General features: G+C 36.3%; 1 long non-coding RNA gene across 1 annotated transcript in view; it reads right to left on the reverse strand.

Moving 5' to 3' along the window:
• LOC125254835 overlaps nt 1-15905 on the reverse strand; it is a 41256-nt gene that overhangs the window by 22533 nt on the left and 2818 nt on the right. Inside the window, exon 2 of the long non-coding RNA XR_007181762.1 lies at nt 8962-9056. This is a non-coding gene — a long non-coding RNA (uncharacterized LOC125254835). The remainder of the gene's footprint in view (nt 1-8961; nt 9057-15905) is intronic.

A 15905-nucleotide genomic window follows, 5' to 3' on the forward strand; every position in this document is an offset into this window, starting at 1 on the left:
CACAGATCCAGACGTTAATACTGCCTGCCCTTGTGTAATGCTTTGAACATGGGCTGGCATATGCAAATATTGGGGGCGTACATATTAATGATCCCGACTGTTACGTAACAGTCGGTGTTATGTTGAGATTCGCCTGTTCGTCTGAGGTCTTTTAAACAAATGAGATTTATATAAGAATGAGGAAACAACGGTGTTTGAGACTCACTGTATGTCATTTCCATGTACTGAACTCTTGTTATTTAACTATGCCAAGATAAATTCAATTTTTAATTCTAGGGCACCTTTAAAATAAATATGCTATTTTGGAGAATGTTTCAGCTACAACTCAAGAACTGGTCAATATATTAATTTAATTTGAGAGTGAATAAAGGCTTACATTTTGAGCTGTTTATCATACAAAGTGAATGTGTTGCTTCAGAAGACTTAGGATATGCCAGTTGAGTCCTATGAATGAATTTCTTGCTACTTTAAGCATTTTTTGGAGCTTGAAAGTTTTGGACCCCATTAACTCATAATATGGACAAAAATATCTGAAATACTTTTCAGAATATCTTATTTTGTGTTTAAAGGCAGAAGAAAGAAAAAAGCCATACAATTTTGAAACAACATAAAGGTAAGTAAATTTAAAAATATATACGTACAAATGTATGGTTCATACCTACACTGCAAAGCATTGGCAAAACTAAAAAAAAAACTAAATAATAAAATTTGTGTTTCAAAATGAGCATGTGTTATAGATTATAGGTGTGTACAGATTATTTCTCTAGTGTATTTCATGGTTTTCAGGTTTACGGGCACTGAAAGTAACTTTCTTATTTAATGACACTGTGTTCCAAGTTATGAGTGCATGTGTGTGCGTAAGATGAGTAAACCATCTCTGTCCTTCCAGCACAGAACTCCCCCTCTTCACCTCTCCATCCATCTGCCAGGGTCATCGGTGAACAGCTTTTACAGAGAGCGCAGCACTGGAACAGCTATGAAGCCAGTTAACGAGTATCATCCATTAACCAGCTGCACCATCTCTGTTTGTTTTCACACGAGAGGTGAGAGGAACATGGCGACATGGCTGTTCACCTCTGTTCAAGAGTGATAGAGATCTGCACTGAGAAGACAGAAATAAGGGAAGGAGGAACTCTGACAAGAATATGACCGCAGATGAATATGATGATATCAGTATCATAATAAAATTTAGCCTAATAAAGCTAAGCATTATAATGATTTTCCACAATTATAACAATTATATTTTTATGTATAAAAGTACTTAACGTAATTAACACAGCATCCATTTTTTCCGTCATTATTCTGTCATTTATACGATAGCACTTTATTCACTCAAATGCTTTTAAATAAAAAAAATGAAAATAATGTCATTAATTATTCACCCTCATGCACTGTAAAAAAAAAAAAAAATCCCAGTAAAATTTACGGTAAAAAACCGGCAGCTGTGGTTGCCAGAACTTTACCGTAAAAAATACAGTAGCAACGTAAAAAAAAAAATCTGTTAAATTTACGGTAAAATAACGTATTTCATTAACTGATATAATGTTAATTTACCAACCTAATGAAGTACTAATATCTGTTTTGTACCTTTATAATACACTGACAGTCACCAAACACAGTGGTGATAAGAGTCACATGATGAATCAAAGTTCATCACAAGCAGATTTTCCACAAGCTGAAAAGGACAAAACTAACATATAGAAGGTGCACACAGTGTCATTCACACACACACTAAACACCATCATGGTAACATGCATGAAATTTTAAAAATGCAATAAACATTAATTTAACAACATTAGATGTAACATAAAACCCTAATGTACATAACTGATTAGAAAAAAATGAGAAAAACTAAGAAGAAACAGTTATTTCAACGAAAATATATCAAATGTGAATTGTTATTTTTCACTTCCAAAAACTGTGAATTTAACGGTATTTTACCGTAAAATTACATTAAATGTACCGTTAGATCTATTACAGTTATTCACCGTATATAGTACGGAAACTTTCTGTAAACCAATTGACAGTTTTTCACCGCAGCATTTTTACAGTCTTTTACTGTTAAAATTGATCCACAAATTATACAGAGTGTGTCGTTCTACACCCATAAGACCTTCATTCATCTTCGGAACACAAATTAAGATATTTTTGATAAAATCCGATGGCTCAGTGAGGCCTGCATTTACATCAATGACATTTCCTCTCTCAAGATCCATAAAGGAACTAAAAATATTTAAATCGGTTCATGTGAGTTCAGTGGTTCTACCTTAATATTATAAAGCGACGAGAATACTTTTTGTGCACCAAAAAAACAAAATAACGACTTTTCAACAATATAGTGATGGCTGATTTCAAAACACTGCTTCAGAGCTTTACGAATCGAATCAGTGATTCGGATCTCCCATCAAACGGCTAAACTGCTGAAATCACGTGACTTTGGCACTCCGAATCACTGTTTCGATTCGAAAAGCTCCGAAACAGTGTTTTGAAATCGCCAATCACTATATTGTTGAAAAGTCATTATTTTTGTTTTTTTGGCACACAAAAAGTATTCTCATCGCTTTATAATATTAAGGTAGAACTACTGAACTCGCATGAACTGATTTAAATGTGTTTTTAGTACCTTTATGGATCTTGAGAGAGGAAATATCATTGCTGTGAATGCAGGCCTCACTGAGTCATCGGATTTAATCAAAAATATCTTCATTTGTGTTCTGAAGATGAATGAAGGTCTTACGGGTGTAGAACAACATGAGGGTGAGTAATTAATGGCATTATTTTCATTTTTGGGTGAACTAACCCTTTAATGTTAATCAAAGAAAAAATGTCCCTTTACTAAGGATTAATCTATATTTAATTTATATTTATTTTAATTTATGCAGTGAAAAATGTTAGACAGGTAGGAAGGCCACAGGTAAATATGACATTTATTATTATAATAGGTTTATGTGAAGATTGTTTTAAGTTAGCTTAAATTAAAAGCCTAATAAATGTTGAAATTGATAGCTTTTAGTTATACTGTAGTGTTGAATGTCTATAATTAATGTTTTTTTTTTTTTTTTCATAGAGATATCAGTAGCCTACCAGTATTAGTATCAGTGATACTGGCCTTAATTCAAAGATGCAATTAAACAAATATTTAAAATATACTGTCTTTAAGTTGTTTCTATAATAATTTGGAGAGTAACTATGAAACTATTACAATATAAAAGTATTAAAACTCCAATGTTTTTAATCACGATTAATTGTAATTAATTACAGAATAAAAAATTGTGATTAGTTAATTTTTTTAATCAATTGACAGCACTTATATATACTATAACACAGTGAACATAATTTCACCAAGTACAACATTCCAATCAACCAATCAGATTTGAGGGACCATGAGTTTACCATTTATGTCAAGTTTAGGCTTACAACCAGGGTTAGGTGCTTCCACAACAATGTTATTCAACTATCATTTCCCTCTGATTTTAGGGATAAGTTATGGGTAGGGTTAGGTTTAGGGGTTGGGAAAAGGTTAGGACTAAATTTTCAGATAGGAATGTTGTTCCAGGATCAACAAATTATGTTGATCCAGGAACATGTCTTACTTGGCAAAATCATATAAATATATATAGTATATATATAGAGAGGGAGAGAGAGCACTTAAAATGATCATATTTTCCTTATCTGTGGACAATCATTATAACGCTTGGCTTAATTACTTTTCTTAATGTCTGAACGTCTAATGTCTTTTATTTTCCAATGATCTTTGTTCTCCAGTGATCTTAGTTTATATGACAGCAAAAGACAATGATGTCTTGGGAAAACCTCCAGTTTGTACACATGTTTTTATTCCAGCAATAATTTTGTGAAATTTAAATCTCAGAGATCGACTCAGACAGCTGAGATGATGGAAGATTGAAAGCAAAGAAGGAGACTGATTTTGCAACTTCACCGAATGCAAATGATTTTTCCTGGAACTCATCGATTCCAAACCTTTCAACGGCTTTACCGGATTCTTCCCTTATCTGCATCCGAGAGTTGCCAAGATTTTGTATTGTGCAAGTATGTGCTCACAGGGAACGGCAGAGGAATCCTGTTAAGTTAAAACATTATTCACCACAACTGGTGCAGATTTTTTTTCCACAGAAACCTGTCAGTGTGATTAAAGTATGATGTGGTTGGACGCAATGTGGTCGAGACAAGAGTGTCTGAAGTGCATGTAAGACTGTTTTGCACACAGAAAAGAAAAGGCCTCAAGGAGAGAGAGACAGCAAAAGAGCGAGAGGCCTCTTCCTCTCTCAGGAAAAGCACACACCTGACCACAATTATGTCTTTGAAGCCTCTCTGTGACCTTTACCCCCTCGCCCTGGACCCGGAGCGCAGCTCTTTCGGTGTGTAACTCGATGGAGCGGCGTGCAGCGATTACACACACATCCCTGTTTCTAATCACAGTTTCGTACAGATCCATACATTCATACGCACACACATTCTAGCAGCTAGCAACAGAAACTATAAGCGGCCAAACATGCCTCAACTCATCTCATCACTGACTAGCTCAGTTTGTCCCCATAGACTCGCCATAGCTGCCTTTCCAACAGCATAATTTAATTCATCGTATTCATGGCCAACACGTAACCTTAGAATGCTAAATCACATTCTGAGTCTGTGCTTTATGCTCCAGAGCTGAGCAGAAGGGAGGAGAGGAGACGGGACAGGACGAGACAGGGGAGGAAGGGGGCTTTAACATGTCCTCAAACCTTAGAGAATGATCTCGTCTCTCGTATCTTCTCGAGTCCGCTCATCTTGTCTTGTCTCTCCTATCCTCTCTTCTTGTGTGTGTGATTGTAGCTGTGTACGACTGCTGAATGCAGTGATGTGTGTGAGAGTGTCTGTTGCTCTTTGCAGCAGATGTTGCTCTTTTGTTAAAATAATTTGGTGGGAATTTTCATGAGCTGCACAAGGCCACAGCTGGGATACAGGTGGAGACATGAAAAGAGAGGGGTTGATCGGAACACTGCCCCCTAGAGACGGACAGAAGTAATTCTGAAGATAATAGAGAGTGTAGAGATTAGCAGGGCACAGTAAGAAAAAAAAAAAAAAAAAAAAAAAATATATATATATATATATATATATATATATGTACACTACCACTCAAAAGTTTGGGATCGGTAAGATTTTAAATGTTTTTAAAAGAAGTTTCGTCTGCTCACCAAGGCTGCATGTATTTAATTAAAAATACAGTAAAAACAAAAATATTGTACACAAATATTTTGTACAACTGTACACAATGAATGTTTCTTGAGCAGCAAATCAGCATATTAGAATGATTTCTGAAGGATCATGTGACACTGTAGACTGCTGAAATGATGCTGAAAATTCAGCTTTGCCACCACAGCAATAAATGACTTTTAATTTATTAATTTATTAATTTTATAAATTGTATTATTATTTATTATTTAATAAATTTAAAATTATTTACATTTTATTATTATTATTTATTTTATTTTTATTAATAAATTTATTAATTTATTAATTTACTTTTTAACTTTTGAGCAGTAGTGTATATATATATATATATATATATATATACATACATATATATATATATATTTATTATTTATTATTTAATAAATTTAAAATTATTTACATTTTATTATTATTATTTATTTTATTTTTATTAATAAATTTATTAATTTACTTTTTAACTTTTGAGCAGTAGTGTGTATATATATATATATATATATATATATATATATATATATATATATATATATATATATATATATATATATATATATATATATATACATGCCAAAACAGTCATTTTAGGTTCAAGGATGCATTAAATTGATCAAAAGTGACTGAAAAGACTTTTATGTTCTTAAAAAAATAGTATTTCAAATTAATTCTGTTCTTTTGAACTTTCTATTCATCAAAGAATTCTAAAAAAATCAATGTTTCATGGTTTCCACAAATGGTGGGAGCACATCTATTTTCAACATTCATAATAATAAGAAATGTTTCTTGAGCAGCAAATCGGAATTTTAGAATAATTTCTGAAGGATCATGTGACACCGATTGGAGTAATGATGATGAAAATTCAGCTTTGGAACAAATTACATTTTAAAAAATATTCAAATAGAAAACAGTTATTTTAAATTGTAATATTTCACAATTTATTTATTTCTTTCAATAACATTCCAAAAGTCTTACAGATTCCAAACTTTTGAATGCCAATTTGTGTATATATTCCCCATATTTTATGGAGGTAATCTTACATGTGTATTTCTGCACTATAGTGTTTGCGTTAACATTTCGGTTTTGATTCAATCATAAATTTTCATTACTCAAACACCACAAATGCCTTTACTCTTGTTAAATGTGTTTTACACATTTAGAAATCAATTACAGCAGTTGTCAAGCTGAATATAGCTGAGTGTTAATGCGTTATCTTTGACAGTCCTAAATGGCATATATCTCAAAAAAGCTTCCAGATTGCAGTTACAGCATCTACCTGGCCCATGTTAAGCAGCCAAACTCTGAGCTCTTGCTGTGCCCTACAGGCGGTGACCTCTGACCTCAGCCCTGTACCTGTGCGAGACCTGAATTCACTCGTATGAACTCCAGTCTGTGCACATTGCTGTCAGATGCAGTGCAGATCTAAAGCTCTCCCACACATGTTTGTGTTTGGATCGTACCGTGGGCTTTTATTCCTCCCTCCGCTGTTGGAGAAAGAGTGAAGGGAGGGGAAAAAGAAAGTAAAAGAAAGACACACTGAGCGGCAATTACCTCAGCTCTTGGCTGGAGTTCTAATTAAAACCAAACTTGTTTCCCTCCGTGAACAAACATGACAGGCGCTGAGACTGAGAAGCTTTTTTCATTCCTGCCAAGATGTAAAATGAGTGCAGGTGCCTCAGGAATGTCAGCGACTAGTGAGGGGCTGTGACAGAAGTGACCTTTCTCTTTCCTTCACTGTGTTTCTATCACTTCTTCTCTCACTTTGCACCTAGGCCTACATTTCAAGCCAATGTATGTCCAAGAATGTCTAGAAGTTCATTTATAAGGTTTGTGTGTGTGTATTCTGTTCGTTCTTCTGGGTACATTTTCATTAGAAGTAACATCTCATGAGGTATCTCATTTAAAACTACATGTAGACTACATCTAGACAGCTACACATAACAATAATAATAATTTGCACGGTTTGATGTGATAAGAGCTAAGCGATCGTTAGATTTAATCACCATTGGTAGCGCAATTTATTGTAATGCTTTTTTCCCCCCGCAGTTGGTCAGAACAAAAGTGGCAGACATGTTACTTACTTGTTCAGATGACATTTTCCAGTGAAAATTCTTACTTTGGTCATACTTCAAGACTGAAATCTGTGATTCCTAAGTAGAGTATCCACACCGGTGTGGTGACTGACAGCAAACATTAGATTCATTTGCGCTGAGGAGTCATGCCGAGGCACAACCCACGTAAAGATGATAATTCCGCAAATAACTGCAATTGCAGGTTTCAAACAGAGATGGCGACAAAGAGGCAAAACTTACAGACTGCAGCTTTAAAATTAAATCTTTTACCCAATATAGAGCGCTGCAGTGATGACGTATTTTTAGGACCCTAACGTTCACATCACCCTGGTTCCCTCGACAAAACCCTATAGGATTTTTCCATTGGTTTTTGGATTATTGCAGAAAATAAGCTCTGTGACCAACAAATATTTATGATTCTTAAACCTGTTGTTCATCATGATAATCGTAATCATAAATGAATACAACTTTGAAGTCTAAATACAATGGCTATGAATAAAAACCTCAGTCACATGACTTCAAGGTCACCATCACTAAGCTTCCGACAACTCTTTTAGTCTTTATTTAAAAACATTTTCTCTGTAATTTTGAGTTAAAATAGTTTGCATAAACACAATTATAAACACACTTGTTAGCAACTGCCTTTTTCAAGACAAGTAAAAGCTTAAAAATCACAAGTATTTTATGACATAGACTTCATTTCAGGCATTTAACCAAAAACCCATCAACTTCAGGATAATGGAACTAGAAATGTTAAAATGCTAACTTGTTTATGGATTTTTGGCCTACAAAAATAAATCATCCCTGCAGCTCTCCATTTGTGTAGTATTGTGTTTTGCAGAGGGTCTCCACAAAACCCGAACGCAAGCAGTCACAGACGCACTTGAAACGCATGGTGTAATGGTAACGCGTCTTGGCTCAGGGTTGCCAGGCAGTGTTGCCAAGTCCACGGTATTCCCGCAGAACTGGGCTACTTTTACACGGTTACCGCGGGTTGTTTTTCATGTCCGCGGGTTGAAACAAACCCAAATAACATGATATTTAGCCCCTGGAATGCAAATTTTACCAGGGGAACCCCAGCAAAAAAGTGGATTTTACTCCTGGAACACAATTTTTACTGGGGAACCCCACCTGAAACGCCATTGGGCTAGTTTTGAGTAGCAATTGGGCGAATTTTGTGTTGAAAACCTGGCAAAACCCACCCAGTTGTTACTCAAAACCAGCCAAATCGCATTTCAGGGGGTAAAATCCAAATTTTTAGCGGGATTCCCTTGGTAAAATTCGCATTCCAAAGGCTAAATATCATGTTATTTGTGGTCGCTTCAACCTGGACATGAAACCCACGAGTTGCGGCGCTGATCGCCATTCCAGAGGGGAAGCAAATGTTCATATTTTCACTAAAGATTCTGAAGACAACAATTCTTTTTTTCTGTGGATTAGCATACACTGATTAATTGTTCACCACATAACTAGTAATGTACGATCAAATTAATAGGGTCCATTTTGATTTCATAGGGTTACCAACTTTAGCAGAGATGCTGCCTATGTAGACAAAAACAAGGTAAAAACTCACTAGATTTTGGAAGAGGGCTATATGCATCCCCACACATGTACATAAAACACACATTGCTTCCAGATTCGGGGTATAAAAGTGAGAATAAACCTCATAGTAGTGTGGTTAGTCTGGTGCGTGTGGCAGGGGGTGGTGGTGAGCTGGAACAGATGCTGGTTCTTCATGAATCCTTCTTGGTCTTCTTTCTGTGAAACACAGGAGATGTTATGTTCTTTTGCATACAATAAAAGTAAAAGGTGACCATAGCTATCGAGCTAAATTTTCAGTGTTTTACATGTTTCATAGAATATATTTTGCAAGTTGTATGTACCACTTTTATTGTGTTTTTGTGCTGACCAGCCTCTGGTCAACATTCACCTTCATTGCGTGGAAAAGAACAACACGAACACTACAAGAACAACACAAGAAGTGAACTATATAGTATTTATTAATGCACATCGACCTGAGCAGCTTGTGGTTTGGAACGGTTGTGATTTTGTACTTCTGATTTCAGATTTAACTTACTGTGAAACACAACACACTCAATAAATGCTACTGCCCAACCACAGATATATGATCGGATGAGATTATTGGAGGAAAGAGTGAGAAAAAGAGGGAAAGACATATGCAGAGAGCGACAGAGACAGAGTGAGTCTGGTTTTTTAATGAGTCTGGTTTCGAGGTTTTAAAATGTGATTAACCTTCGAAAAATGAACAATTTTATTAAAAATGACAGTGAACTGAAGTTCACTTCCAACAGGAAAAAAAAAAACAAGAACAAAACAGATTAAGGAAAATAAGGGGAACACAGAACCAGCTCTAAATAACTCTTTCCACTGGACATAAGCCTCGGAGCCAAGATGAGACAGCAGAAAAAAATGAAATAAATGATGCACAACAGCATTTTCAGGCATTGCTGGAATAACAAAAAGGAAAAGACTCTAAATAAAAAATGAAACTTAATAGAAAAACAATTGCGAATAAGTGAAAACAACTGGAGAGAAACAAGACTTATGCATGCAACTCTTACAAAAATTACTGTGATGGTATCAATACACACTCACCGGACACTTTATTAGGTACACCTGTTCAACTGCTCGTTAACAACATCTAATCAGCCAATCTCATGGCAGCAACTCGCCTGCATAAGGCCTGGGACACACTAGACCAGTGGTTCCCAAACCTGTCCTGGAGGACCCCCAGACATTTTGTATGTCTCCCTCATATGGTGTGGGGGATATTTTCTTGGCACATTTTGGGCCCCTTAGTACCGATTGAGCATTGTTTAAACACCACAGCCTGTTTGAGTATTGTTGCTAACCATATCCATCCCTTTATAACCACAGTGTACTCATCTTCTGATGGCTACTTCCAGCAGGACCATGTCACAAAGCTCAAATAATCTCAGACTGGTTTCTTGAACATGACAATGAGTTCACTGTATTCAAATGGCCTCCACAGTCAGCACATCTCAATCCAATAGAGCAGCTTTGTTAAATAAGTGCAATTCCACACCAGCATGTGCAGCGACACTCCAGCTTTTCCAAATCAGAAACCAGCTGAAAGAATCAGTGCAACAGCTGAAAGAAGCAATAAGAACTTGGTCCCAGAACAAAGGCACTGAAAAGAAACTTGGCTCAGTTAACACATACATTAAATACAGAACTGTGAGAGATGAATTGATGAGGAGAAAGAGATAAGGTAGGTCTGAAACTGTCAATTTAAGCTCAGAACTTTTACTAAAGAATTGGACAATTGGGTTCATGGACTTGAGTTGAGTTTGAGTGGGCATCTGGTGATGGATGATGGTCTGGGTGAGAGACGGAATATTATCCAAGTAATACATGTTGGTTTGTGTATGTTTGTCTTAGTGGTTTGTCGTGTGGTATGTCTACCATGTCTTATGGCCTCTCTGCGATGATGTCTGGGTTCGTGTGGTATAACCCATGCCATTCCTTGAATGTTTTGGAGGTAAGCCAGGCTTCTCACTACAGTTATCACCTTCATCATATCCACATTATTCTGCATGGCTCCACACGTGACTCTGGTAAGATAGATGAGTCATTCCTGTTCTTCATGATTGTTTGTTAAAAAGTGCATGTAATGTTAAATTAAAAGTTTTACTTTAAAGTGCATTTTAAATCCTTATATTTTAATAATATTTTGTTTTAAAGTTCTCTATTTTGATGTGTTGAATAATATACTAAAGCAATAGACGTAATTATGAAATTATATTTAAAATGTACTTAAGTCCTATTTATGTGGTTCAAAAAGAAATCTTAAAGGGATAGTTCACCCATAAATGAAAATTTGATGTTTATCTGCTTACCCCCAGGGCATTCAAGATGTAGGTGACTTTGTTTCTTCAGTAGAACACAAATGATGATTTTTAACAACCGTTGCCATCTGTCAGCCGTATAATGCATGGCAATGGCAACACAATTTATAAGAGTCAGAAAAAACATGCACAGACAAATCCAAATTAAACCCTGCGGCTCGTGACGACACATTAATGTCCTAAGACACGAAACAATCGGTTTGTGCGAGAAACCGAACAGTATTTATATTATTTTTTACCGCTAAAACACCACTATGTCCAACTGCCTTGCGCATCTGGTTGGTGAGGTCTGAAAACGCGCTCTGATGCTGGAAGTGCTTATACTTCAATGAGTGCGAGACATTTAGAGGTTAAAAAATTATATAAATACTGTTCGGTTTCTCGCACAAACCGATCGTTTCGTGTCTTAGGATATCAATGTGTCGTCACGAGCTGCAGGGTTTAATTTGGATTTGTCTGTGCATGTTTTTTTTACCCTTATAGATGGAGTTCCCATTGACATTATACGACTGACAGACCGCAACGGTTGGAGTTAAAAATCCTCATTTGTGTTCTACTGAAGAAACAAAGTCACTTACATCTTGGATGCCCTAGGCCCTAGGGGTAAGCAGATAAACATCAAATTTTCATTTTTGGGTAAACTATCCCTTTAACACATTATCATTTAATTTCAATTAACATGTCTGAATAAATTACATTCATTTCACACTTCTGTATTATTTTAAAGTATTCTCTTTTCAGAAGTATGCTAAAGTGTACTTTTTTTTTTACAAGACAAAGAGATGTAGCTGTTCTGGAAAAAAATAATAAAGAATAGCAGTCACAGCAGCAATCGTTCCCCCCTCTGCCATGTTTAAAGTGTATCGCCCATCCAACTCGGGAACTTGGGTATCAAAATTATCCCCAAACCTCCCATTGGTAAATACGACTTGAGAGGGGGCGATCATGTCCAATTTTTACCTTGGAAACTTGTATTTATGATAATTCTGATAGCACGTGAATGCAGCATAAGGATTGGGCTAACTAATTAATAATCCATATTTTTTTTATTTAATTCTATCCAATGTATTAGAGCCATGAAAATGTTGCACATAACAGGAATGACTCAACTGGTGTGAGCAGTACATGACTCACATCCCTCTGTCTGTGTTTGACTGCAGTGAGATGGATGTTCGCAAAGAGATGGACCTCTCCTGCGCTAAAGGAACACTGGGAATATGGTTTCGGTTGGCGGAACTGCTGTCTGTCAGGTGAGTTATGCTCTGTTTGGTCAAATCTGGGATTTCTTACGGTAAGAGCAGGTTGATTCTCGCTCCTGAGAGCTGGAAGCTGGCTCATGTGCCATGAGGGAAATTTTCCACAGCTCTGCCCCATCCAGAATATACATGCAACACACACTGAACCACCTTTGTCAGAGGCAGCCGCCTTCCCTCCCGTTTGCATTGCTCTCTCTCTCTCTCTCTCTCTCTCTCTCTCTCCCATCATGAAGGCCCGAACCAGCATGCTGGCAGGCCTAATCTACAGCACATTTCCCCTCGCTGGGTACCGAATCCCAGCTCTGCCTGCAGGCGCCATTTTATATCCATGAAATGCAAAACAATGCAGTAAATAAGCTGTAATAAGATTACACTCATACGACGCCCAGAGAAAGGAAGGAAGAATAAAGACCTAAGATCTGGGCTGTTTAAGATTATTGTTTAAGATCTGTTCTACTGTCTGTGTAATCCCCTCAGAAAAGATTTTTCCCATGATTCACAGATAGACTCGCTAATGACAGGTGTTGGGAGAGTCACTAAGATGTTTAAGCCGTTCAACAGACTCAACTTCCTCTCTATCATTACGTAAACATACAATAGAGGCATTTTCTTTGTGAACAAATCAGTGTTTTGAATTAATCTTTTAAGTGAACTTTCTGTTCTTGTTCATATCCGTGTACTGATAGATATCATTAGTTCCCTGAAGTTTCTCATTTTTAAAGTGTGTGACCCTTTGTGAAAAAAGTTAAAGAGAGTACACTTCTATTACTGTTTCTTAACACATTGACATACACTTTTAAAAAGTGCACTTTGAAATAATGTCATATTAAATGCTTTACTATTAAGTATTTTTTAAGGTTTTAAATGTCTTTTGTCACGCATTAAAGTACCATTTTTTTTTATGTGTTGACTAATATAATAAAGCACATGTAAAGAAATTAATAGTATTAAAAATAATTAGTTAATATATTTTAAATTTACTAAATTGCAACTACATCATTAGGTGCATCACACAAATATCAATAAAATTACATTAAAGTATTTTTTTTGGCATGCCTCTGTTCCCAAAGACTCCTTGGTTTCTGTATATGTTCTATAGATACCTATTGAGTTCACCTGTGTCTTAAGTTCCTCAATTAGTTTGTGTATTTATAACTTCAGTTTTTCTTCATCCAATCTCATCTTTATGTTGGTTGTCTGTTCTGAATCTTTTTTTATTATTATTAATAAATTACTGCTTACACCTAGATCCACGCCTTAACTCTCCCTTGCTTTACCAACTGGTGACAGTTTTAGTTTCCCATAAATGCTTGTCAGTACATTTGACAGTAAACTTTAAACATATTTCAAAGACTTTATATGTAATTACATATATAAAGATGCATTTAAGTCCTACTTAAGTAGGTCAAAATGCACTAATTTGGAATTAACTATTTGGATTTAATCTAAATTTAAACTATAATACATTTTCTTTAATTGTAAATAACATGCAATTAAAGTCCAAAAACATTACATTCAGTTCACACTTGAGTATTCTTTTAAAGTATATTATTTCTGTAATAAGTCTGGTTGTTGTGACAAACATGGCTGCATCCGAAATCGCATACTTCCCTACTATATAGTAGGTAAAAAATAGTAAGTGACAAAAGAAGTATGTCCGAATTCACAGTACTCATAAAAGAGTAACAAAAAGTACCCAGATGACCTATACTTCCGGCAAGATTCTGAAGTGTGCATACGATGGACACTTTACTATCCCATGAGGCCACGGGAGAGCATTTGTGAATGGCAGTGAAGAGACGCAACTGACACTGGTAGGTCACATGATAATGACAACGTGGCGAACGTAGAATGTCTGGATTACCTTCATTCTACACACACTCGTACTATATAAAACATAAGTACTAAACAAAAAATAAGTACCTACTCAAGAGAGTATGCGATTTGCAGCCAAGGTTTTAAACAAATCAGGTGAGTGAATGATTCATTGACTCACTCATAACATTTCAGCTGTTGCCACATATGGGTATAATGATGAAGCCAGCAAAAATGGTCACTGAATCCTTGAACAAATCAGTGAACAAATCTTTTTAGTGAACAAATTCACTCTCAATTGATTCCAATAGAGTTGGCGTTAGCATGTTGCTAAGCTAACAAGGCAGCACGCACAAAAAATTGTCAAAATAGTCCATTGTTAATTATATTGAACTATTTTTACTGATATTCTTCTGTACAGAGTTAAGTTTAAGTGTATATGCATCAACATTTCTCTCAACCTTGTCCACCATCTTGGATAGATTTTTTTTTTTCCACTGAGCAATGAATGCAATACTACCTTTTGGAACGGGCTTCACGTCTATAATGCTTTAAAATGCTGTTTAGGTGGGCAGCTCATTAAATATTGGAGCAGAGCTAATGCATCATGACATTTATGCATTTGACAGACACTTTTATTCAAAGCACTTTACAGTGCATTCAGGGTTTAGCTTAAACTTTTATCATTCCATGCATAATTAGGGAGTCAAACCATGACATTGGTGTTTGTGATATGAGATACCTGTGCAAACTTCACTCTAGCGACTGGCACTAGATGTTGCGGTCTTTAGCTTCTCAGCTCTTATGCTGGTTTGAGTCCTGCTTGGCCTGCTCCAGTTAAAGTGGTGCCGTGACCCGGATGGCATTCCCTGCAAATTCTGCTTAGCCCAATCTGAACAGGGCTTGAAAGGGCAATAGACGCATGGAAGGCAGGCACTCCCATGCATTTCTGTAGACATATAGGTGTGCCAAACTGGGCAAGTCTGATGTTAGTTGCAAGTTTAGCCTGACCTAAGGAAAGAGAATCTGTTTATTCTGCATGTAAGGACAGAGGGCTTTGCCATCAGCATTAGGCCTCCTGGTGGTTGGGTAATTACAGCACACCAGAAGTGGCATCGCCATGGTAATGCTGGCAAATCCGGACAGAGAGGCCGGAGCCACAGGCTCCACTAATCCTGTTTGAGACCATCAGGAGCCATGGCCTCCCCAGCCGGAAGACTTACAATTACCCAGTAGAGAAAGAGAGGGTATGAAGGAATGGGAAAAAGAGGGAGAATAAGAAACGGGAGGGGATTTATGCGCTGTTCCATTCTCTCTCACACAGCTTTTGTTCAAAATAACTTCAGACCTTTCATTGTTCAGCCTGAAACACGTGGAATTTTCCAAGAAAATACAAAATACAACGTACACAAATGCCGTTTCCAGCATTTTCAAAAACTGCATCTTAAATTCCCATGAAATGTTTAGGTAATCTGCATAAAAACAAATATTTGCACTGTTGAAGAAAAGTTGCTAAAAAAATATTTCTGGTCCTGTGAGTATTTGGGTTGGGCTGTGATGCGTTTGAGCTTCTAAGTGACTGTGAAGAATAAATGTGTTTGAGTGAGTGAGGTCCAGTAAAATCCTGCAGTACTACAGCCAACACT

The sequence above is a fragment of the Megalobrama amblycephala genome, linkage group LG19 (assembly GCF_018812025.1).
Source record: "Megalobrama amblycephala isolate DHTTF-2021 linkage group LG19, ASM1881202v1, whole genome shotgun sequence".
Taxonomy (NCBI): Eukaryota; Metazoa; Chordata; class Actinopteri; order Cypriniformes; family Xenocyprididae; genus Megalobrama; species Megalobrama amblycephala.